This window comes from Crocodylus porosus, unplaced genomic scaffold (assembly GCF_001723895.1).
Source record: "Crocodylus porosus isolate Cpor-Errol unplaced genomic scaffold, CroPor_comp1, whole genome shotgun sequence".
Taxonomy (NCBI): domain Eukaryota; kingdom Metazoa; phylum Chordata; order Crocodylia; family Crocodylidae; genus Crocodylus; species Crocodylus porosus.
The window spans coordinates 219,498-226,887 of record NW_017728911.1 but is presented as its reverse complement, the minus strand read 5'-3'; the positions used below and the strand labels follow the sequence as shown (position 1 = coordinate 226,887).

The window sequence follows — 7,390 nt, the reverse complement described above, 5'->3', positions numbered from 1 at the left end:
GCCATCAACCATACGAGTGGCCTCTTCTATAACCCTAAGAAGTTTCTCTACCTTGGTACACCATATGTGAATTAGGGACAACAAGTCTCTTCATCACTTGTGTATGGTGAGGTGTTCAAACATTACAAAATTGAAGGCCATAAGTTTTTAAGATAGATCAACTGATCCACCATATTTGATATTCTGTAATTAGTCCCCTATTAGCCATTTAGTAAGGATCAGTGTTAAGCTAGCCAACTGCCTTCATCGTTCTCTTAACCTTTTAAAAACTGAACCAACATTGTTTTTTATTTTAATTTTTCTTCTGAACCTGCTCCCCAGTTCTCCAGGAGTTAAGAAAAGATTATCCTCAATGGACAAGAGTTGGCCAGCACCTTGCTTTTAAACTTCGCTGGCTGGATTTTCAAAACTACTCAGCAACCGCAACCATAGCCAAATATTCAGACCTCTTCCAGCTCCCATTTAAGCACATAAATGAAGAATCCAGATTTTAAGCATGCACAGCACCCAAACACTGCTATCATGTTCACTGAAATTTTGAGTGCTGAGGTCTTTTGATGAAAATCTAGCCATTTACTGGATGCTCAAATGAAAGCTAGCTCCTTGGGGCTGGGTGGGGGCATGGTGGGTACATGAGAGCTTAAATGGGCCTGCCAAGAAGTAAGTATAGAATTGGAATAGAATAATAAAAAATAAGAATAATTCATACAAGTTTATATTTAGCTCCAGCATAAATGTTGTAGAGAATAGTAAAGTGCCATTAATGACAGATATCTTTATATAGAGCTAATTTTATTTAGAATCTTGAAGTGTATCATGACTTTAAAAATGCTTCTTTGCCAGTTTGAAATTATTATTAAATATGCAATGAAATAGCTGGGCTGATTGATTTTCTGTTAATAATTTTTTAGAATAATGTATGTGGGCACATACAGCACTGGGACATTGTCACATGGTGTGTTACCGTAGAACATCTAGGAGTTCTTTCTTTTAATTTTTAGTTGTGTATGATCCTTTTGTCTAGGAACAAAAAAGTAGACTGTGATCTACTGTAAGCCAGGCTTAGTTACAAGTGTGATTGTCAACTGCGGTGGTAAGCACAGCTGGGGTATTTCATCATCGTTACATGGCACGGGCATATATCAACTAAATTTGCTCTGAATACAATACACAAATGTTTACTGGAATATTTCCACTGAGGTTTACCAGAAAGTCTTCCTTTGCATTATCACTGACAACTGTATTAACTTGCTTAATTATAGCTCTATGCTAGTGGTACTCAATCTTTTGGCCCTGCAGGCCAGATGAGTAGTGCAGGTCTGTCTGCAGGCCTGATTGGGCCTTGGTACCCAGCACCACCCATTCCTGCCCCCTGCACATCAGGATTGGGTCCCAGGAGCCAGGCACTGCACAGTCCCACCCTCCTGGGTATCTGACACTGCCTTCTCCTATCAGGATAGGGTCTCAGGGGCCCTATTCTTTTCCTTGGGTGCCAAGATTGAGTCTCAGGGTCCCAGCCATGTCCCCTGCACACTAGGATTAGTTCCTGGGGGCCAGGGCCACCCTCTCCTGCCCCATGCATGCCAGGGGTGGGTCCCCAAGGCCTGGTGCTATCCCCTTCTGCTCCCCCCCACCCCAAAATGATTGGCCCCTGGGGCTTGGTGCCACCCTCATCCTGACCTACGTACTAGGATCAGGCACCAGGTCCAGTGCACAGGGCATGGGGCTCCCCCATGGGTTCAGAGATTTGGCAGTGGGGGAACCATACCACCACTCCCTCACTGCCAAATTTCCACACCCATAAGGAGACCCGCATGCCAGATGACATGGCATCATGGGCCAGAGGTTGAACACCCCTGCTGTATCCCACCATTGGGATTCTTCTCTTTCCTATTTTTTTAAACAACTTCTTATTCTTGTTAATCCTATCTGTTAAAGTTATTTAACTGATATCCTTATTTTGCCTCACCAATTACCTGCTTTTCTTATTTTTTAATTCATACTCAGAATCACCAACTTCCTTTTTCTCCAGTTCTTATTTGGTGAGCTCTTACTTCGTATTGTTGCTTTCACAACTAGAAACTTTTTTTTTAACCAAATCATTATTCTTCCATAATTGAGGAGCTGTGGTTTGCAGAACATCTAGTAAGGCTTTCTTAAGCAACTTAAACAACTTTCTTAAACAACATTTTTGTTTATATCTAAATCTTGGTCCGTATAATTTTGGTTTTGAGAAACAGGCCTTTTTAAGGAACCATATATGTATGTTACTGACTGGGAGGTTATTATGATTACAGAAAACAAAATGTAACCAGGTCACGATCACTTGCACCAAGGCAACCATTAACTTGATTAGTTCTTATCTACCCATCAGAATGAGGTCTAATATTGAATCACTCCATGTTTGCTGCAATGCTTTGTTAGAAATAATTATGTATAATTTGTAGACAATCCTTTGTTCTTGTATTACGAAAGACCATTCTTTATATTTTAACCATCATTTGCTGTCTCAGAACTAAGCATACCCAAACTTTCAAATTAACCATACATGGAAATTTGTTCAAGTTTTCTTACTAGTTATTAATGACTGTTGCTAAACTCCTTGTCTCCTCATTGCACACGTTACTGAGTAGCCTTGCCTATTATTAAGGTTGCCCAAGTTCCCCATAATAGGACCATGTTTTCAGTTACTTAGATGTTAGTTCAGTTTTAAACCATTTGGACTGATATTTTCTGTGCCAGAAGTCTAGCTGAAGTTGCCTGTTTTTTGTTTCAAACAAGCCAATATAGAAGAATGAGACTAGGGAAAAATAGCCCTCAGTAAAAATTCCTGAGAGTTTGTTCCTGTGAAAAGTTCTAGTTCCCCCTTTGCTTTTGGGGAAGGATTTGATATTTGAGACAAGGTGGCCCATACATCTTAGAATGTGTCTGTTGTTGTCCTGTGAAAATATGCCCAAATATAATCCAGTTATACAAGCTGGAGGGGAAGATGAGGGAAAGTAGAAATATCTTAGATTTTAACAGCTAAACTACCACAAGGCTATTATCTATACTAGTCTGGGCCTAAGAAAGGCTTTCCTTCCAATTGCAACTATGACTTTCTGCAGACCAGGCAAGAAAATTGCGAGCTTGGAGACTGAAGACATGTCTGCACAATGATGCCAACATTCAGGTTACACAGGCAGTGGAGGCCAGTAACGATTTACCATTCTGAAGAAGATGACTTGTATCTGGTTAGAGCTCTCTTGGAGATGTCAGAGTAGAGCAACAACTTTCAGGACTGTTTTCTGAGGAAGAAAAGCTCTTCCTGGTTGAGAGTTCAGAACTACCTAATGCAGGAGTTTCTTGGATTAGCAAGTAAGCATGATTTCCAATTCTGAGTTCCAGTTTCTCAAAAAGAAGCACGTATGCCACCTCCTGGGACTTGCAATGCTGCCTTTAAGAGCCTGTCATCTGAAGTAGGACGTGTGTAAAATGTTATGAATAAAGCAAAGATAAAGTTCTAGTTTAACCCTAACTAAGAACACATCTAACGAGAGCACTAAGTCTTCAAAGAGGCTAAAGCAGCATGGAGAAGTTCATGGTACATCTCCTGCCCAGATTCAAGAAAGAGAAGCAGCTGTAGATGTGTGGGCCAAACCCCCTTTTATAATCTTGCCTTCAATGTCCAAGAACAGGGTAAAGAGGCAGGAGGAGATACAAGCCCACTCTTGTGGGCACTACTACAAAATGCTCAGCTAGAAGCAGCATAGACGTGGATGCCATTCAAAAAAGAATTGCCTTGTCTTCATGAATGATGGGCACTATGTAAGGCACACAGTGGACAGGATGAAGGAGTCCCAAGCACTATCCATTCTATGGAGAAAACAGCCTGTGATTATGTCAATACATACTGTATTGTTATATGCACAAAGGGCCAGAAGACAGGCTGCAAAAGCAACTTCAACAGGTATTCCCTAACTTTTGAATGTATGACTTTACAACCTTTACACTACTCCTTTAACACACATTTAGTGTGTGTAACCTTCAGAACGGGTTAATAAAACCCATTCAAAACTCTGAGAAGAGGAACTGCTGGTGAGGGGGGAAAAAGGATTTTCGTTAAGCAAAGTTTTCAGCAGTCATTCTTCAAACAGTTTCCCTCTTTCTCACTACTCAATGTAAGTGCATTTGGCATCAAGCAGATGTTTAAAAATCTCAGCTTTCTTTTTTTTTCTCTAGCCCTCATGATTGAAGAGAAAATCTTGAGAAAGTAAATCAAACATAACCAATGGAGTTTTGCCTGCCTGACATTTTATTTGAAAAGATAGCAAACAGATTCTAGGCTGGCACTTCGAATTTTAGAAGGCGGTGGAAGGGTCGGTGCTGTACACTAGTTATGATGGTGTGAAAGTATCTGTGGGTGGAGAAACAGAGATTATGTGCTATTATAGATGGACTGTGTCATATACATTAGACATATGACAACTTCACCTGTTTCCCAATGTGTCCAGTGTATAGATCTTGGTTTTTGTAACCAAAGGCTGCTGTTACACCTAACTGCTGCAGCACGTAGGTAAGCCTAGAGCAGTAGTTCTCAGCCTTAGACTGAAGGCACTATTCGGAAAACGACAGTTCTTCGTTTTCACTCATTTTTTAATGTGGAAAAATAAAAGAGCACTTCTTCTATTGCAAATCAGGAAGACCACAACTGGTTAGCAAGTTTTTAACACTATTCTCATCTCAAAATCTCTGGGTTTATCTTGTGAATCGCATTTGCCTACCTAATAGTGCTAACACTGCATGGTACCCTGCAACACTCCCGAAAGGATCTCAAGGCAACCCATAGTGCCATGCCACCCTGGATGAGAACCACTGAACTAGAGCTTGTCAAGCCAAGTGGCCTTTGGGGATGGACCCGTGTCAAAATGGGGAGTATTTGTTTTGAAGCCTTCAAAACTGTGTTAACATATATCCCAGCACAAATTTGCAGCACAGTAGAAAAAGAAGAAATGGAGAATATTTTAAAATATAGTAGACAATCTGTTTCAGGAGGTCTCCCTTTCTCATTATGAGTTACCACTGTTAGCTGCCTAACACTCCCCAATCCAGGTATTTCAAATGCAAGTCCATAGAGTCAAAGCCACTTTGCCCTGTTGTGGTCACTTCTTTGCAATAGAATTAATTGCTCCATTTTTTTTCTATAAATCAAAAAAAAAGTAGTAGTAGTAGTAAAAGCTAAGAGCTGGCTTTTTCCAAGGCATTCCTTGAGTCTGATAAGTGTGTCCTGAGTCTAAAAAAGTCTAGAACTACTACTCTAAGTCCTACTTTAAGTTGCAGGTAGGACATCTATTTCTCAGCTACTATGCATCTTTGGCTGCCATGACTAATTTTCTTCTTTTAAATGCTAGACCGGAATCTAGAACAAACAATCCTTTCAATTTCCTGTTAAATTTTTAATACTGATGGAACTATTTATCTCTATCAGAATGAATGGTCATTTTTCTCACATTTTATTTTCTGAATGGATGTTTCTGGATTTAAGTAACACTAAAAGTTTCTGGCTTCCATGTCAGGGTAACCAGGACAATAAGCAGAGCATAAATAATACATGATGTTTACATGGGTCTGCAGACTGACTAAAATAATATCTCCACCAGTATGATTTATCCGTTCATTTGACTAGATTAGTTAACTCTGAAGTCTCATCTAAAATATTATCATTTCAAAACTGATCACTTCACCAGAAACATTAGGTAATATATGGGCAAAACATGGCATGGACACGAACACAGATATGTTGGAGGAAACACTGGGGGGAAGCATAATATCAGAGGGGATAATCTGGCTTAGTATAACATAGGGGGAAGAAACCAAACCAAGTGTGAGCTGAGAATCAGTTGCAGAGCCAAGACGTACCTCCTCCTCCTAAGTTTTCTTTCATGATGGTCACATAACATGGTGTTTCCGCACCTCCTCAGCCCTTCTTGGGAATGCACATACCCCCTGCAATCAGACTAAACAGCCATTTCCTAGACAGCCGAGCATGTGGAATCAAGGTTCTTGGCTCTTGAAAATTTGTTTTAAGGATCTAAGTATGTTCTCAGATTTTTTAAAATAAATTCAACATTTATATAGCTTACATTAATACATGGTTTTAAAGGACTTTGTGGGTGTTTATACAGGATTAGTCCCTTTTCACAGGCAAACACACCATCTCAAACAATGAGCGCCATTCCCTTAAGTCTGCACTACTAGATGTAGGTTTTACTTCTTACTTTGCTAGAAGAAAATTTCTTGCAGCCTCTAAAATCCTCAGTTGCTTTAACTGCAAGATGGAGAAAAATTATACTTCCCCACCTCTTAAGGTCAGGTTAAGTGACCTTCCTCATTCTGTGAAGAACAAAGATATAATATCAGTGAAGGAAACAAAACTCCTGACTTTTAAAGTAGGCCAATTATGTGTGCTCCAAGGTTTGTCCTAGTGCTACAATATGTACAATGAGGAAGGATAATGTGGTAAGTAAACACCACACTAACCCTCTGCATAAAAATAAATGCCACCCTAGAGACATAAGCCAGGTCTACGCAGCAGACTTACCATGCCCAACCACAGCACCCTCAAACATGCTGTATGTCTCCACACAATGCCACCTGGACCAGAAGCAACTTAGCTGCACCAGCACAGCAGCACTGAGGCCAGGCTTATTAGCATTGCTAAAACTCCCTGTCAATTAACTTGCCTTCAAAACCTTCCAGATTTGCCTATGCTGCTGCCAACCCAGGTAGCAGCACATGTGGAGCTGTGGGGCATGGCAAGCCTGCAGTCCAGATATGGTGCCAGTTTTTTCTTCTTTTGTATACCTCCTTTGTACAAGAAATAAAAATTGCCTAACACTCCCCAATGCCATTTTCCCCCACCAGTACTGGCCCAGGTGATCATGAATTTTCAAAAGTATCTGGCTGCAGTATGGCAGGGTCTTTAGTTAGCGTGCATCAGGAACAACGTCAGAGGGAGATGCTAACTTGTATGACATTGAGATTTTCCACATATTCCCTTACCTACTCTTTAATCCAGAAATATTTTTTCCTCAAGTTTTCATTGCTTCCTATAAGTCCATCATGCTTTTTCTTTTAGACAGATCTAGAAAAAGCAATACAGTAGCTCTGTCATTTCAGAATCATTCATTTTAGCCCTATCTATGTATTAGTTTCCCCAGAGAAACAAAACAAACAAACAAACAAACAAAATCGCACTGAGGTATAAGGAAAGTCAAAAGACATTATTTAAAAAAGAAAGCTCACAAGCCATGGCCATGTGGTTGCAAAAGCATTTGCAGATCAGGAAATTCATGGTTAAAGCACAGTTGTACTGAGAAAAGTGGCTGTGTAAAAACAGCATCATGGGCTT

The 7,390-nt window shown here is 40.2% G+C and overlaps 1 protein-coding gene across 1 annotated transcript in view; it reads right to left on the bottom strand.

Annotated features, from left to right (window-relative positions):
• LOC109308801 (zinc finger protein 592-like) overlaps nucleotides 1-7,104 on the bottom strand; it is a 47,737-nt gene extending 40,633 nt beyond the window's left edge. The window contains exon 1 of the mRNA XM_019533207.1: nucleotides 7,042-7,104. The gene's annotated coding sequence lies outside the window, so the exon portion shown is untranslated. The remainder of the gene's footprint in view (nucleotides 1-7,041) is intronic.
• Between the last annotated feature and the right edge of the window lie 286 nt (nucleotides 7,105-7,390).